This window comes from Octodon degus, unplaced genomic scaffold, assembly GCF_000260255.1.
Source record: "Octodon degus isolate 3935 unplaced genomic scaffold, OctDeg1.0 scaffold00003, whole genome shotgun sequence".
Lineage (NCBI taxonomy): Eukaryota > Metazoa > Chordata > Mammalia > Rodentia > Octodontidae > Octodon > Octodon degus.
In genome coordinates this window covers 23,175,263-23,177,064 of record NW_004524579.1, presented here as the reverse complement: position 1 = coordinate 23,177,064, position 1,802 = coordinate 23,175,263, and the positions used below count along the sequence as shown (strand labels likewise).

General features: G+C 40.0%; 1 protein-coding gene across 4 annotated transcripts in view; it reads right to left on the bottom strand.

The window, feature by feature from the left end:
• The window catches only part of CUNH18orf25 (chromosome unknown C18orf25 homolog), a 96,031-nt gene that overhangs the window by 74,245 nt on the left and 19,984 nt on the right, over positions 1–1,802 (bottom strand). The window contains exon 1 of one of the 4 annotated variants that reach the window (XM_023714595.1): positions 1,383–1,405. The exons of the other annotated variants lie outside the window; for them this stretch is intronic. The gene's annotated coding sequence lies outside the window, so the exon portion shown is untranslated. Of the gene's footprint in view, positions 1–1,382; positions 1,406–1,802 lie in introns of those variants that run through there. 4 annotated transcript variants of the gene reach the window in all.

The window sequence follows — 1,802 nt, the reverse complement described above, 5'->3', positions numbered from 1 at the left end:
AAAAACAAAGGTGAGACCCAGGGATACAGTGTAGCTGTAAAAAGGTTTGCCTAGCCTGTCTGAGGTGTCACAGGCACTGTAATACATACACACAAGAGTGAAAGAGGCAACTACCATCTTAACCCTCTATTGCATAATAAGACAGATGAGAAAAACTCAAAGTTAAAAACAAGAAAAAACCTAAGAATAGATTTCAAAGTTCCTTCTGAAATAATTTAGTTATTTACATATTCACTAAGATACAAGGTTAGGCAGTTTGCAAATTTAAGAGAGTCACTATTGAGGTCAGGGGACCAGCCTGATAGCTCAGCAGACAAAGCACCTGCTTAGGCAGAACACAGCTGCTGGGATTCAATCCCGTGCGTACTGTGCAACTGAGACTGGGCATGGTGGCATGCATAATCACAGCACCTGGGGGGCTGAAAACAAGAGAATCGCTGAGTCCGATCTACATAGTAAGACCCTGTAGACCCTGTTGACCCTGTCCTAAATACAGAAAAGAAAAAGAAATACCTAAGCCAGAATTTTCACCGAAGTTGTTTCTGAGCCCATGTTCTTAACCATACCTACTCTATAGCATACCCCACTCAGCACTACACCCTACAATAAAGAGCAGTCAATAATATTTTCTCTGATGGTAATAAAGTAAAAAAAGGATAATTCTGTTATAAAGCTACTCTTTTAACTCTGATATTTTTAATCAAAAATGCTGAAATATACACTGCCAAAAATTAGCAGTGTCGCAATTTGGAGAAGCAACCAAAGATCCCTTCAATAACTCAATGGATAAACTGTAGTATATCCAAATAATGTGAAATTATTTACTGATAAAAAGAAAAGAGTGGGCTGGGAAATAGCTCAGAAGAATAAGTGCTTGCCTGGTAAGCGCAAGGTCCTCAGTTCAATCCCCGGTACCAAAAAATAGAAAAAAAGAAAAAGAAAAAGAGATATCAAGCCATGAAAAGACATAGAAGACACTTAAATTCACATCACTACAAATCTTAAGTCACATTCCATACTATTCTACCTGCATGATACTCTGTGGTTGGGGCCGGGGAGATGGTTCAGCAGAATAAGTGCTTTCCTGTCAAGTGCAAGGGCCTGAGTTCAATCCCGGCTCCGCAAAGAAAAAGAAAAGAAAATAGTATATGAAACTATCAGAAAACATTTGTCCAAACTCCTAGAATGTACAACACCAAGAGTGAATCCTCTTATATAAACTACAGACTTTGGGCAACAAAAATATGTCAGGCCAAGAAAATAGCTCTGCAGTCTAAGTGCCTGTCTGGCAAGCGCAAGGACCCAAGTTCAATCCCCGTTACTACATGCCATATTGACCCCATGCCAGGCCAGCCACCTAAACCCCAAGTAGTGGCACACACCTGTAATCCCAGTGATGGGGAGGCTGACACAGTAGGATCACTACAAGTCCGAGCTGCGTAGCAAGACCCTGTACCAAAACAAACAAAAAAAATAAGTAAATAAATATAATTAAATTTAAAATGTCAATACAGGTTCATTATCTCTACATAATGTACTACTCCTGTGGGGCTATTGATACTTGGCATTAGGCATTTGTTCAAATCCAAAGAATGACTTATTCAGTGCTACCCAATAAAGCAACTGCTTTAGAATAATGTAAAATAAGGGCTGTTCTGGGGTATGGTGGCACATGCCTATAATCCCAGCACTTGGGAGGCAGAGGCAGAAAGATCACTGCAAGTTCAAGGTCAGCCTGGACTTGCAAGTTTAAGGCCAGCCTGAATTACAAAGCAAGACCCTGTCTCAAAAAAAAAAAAAAA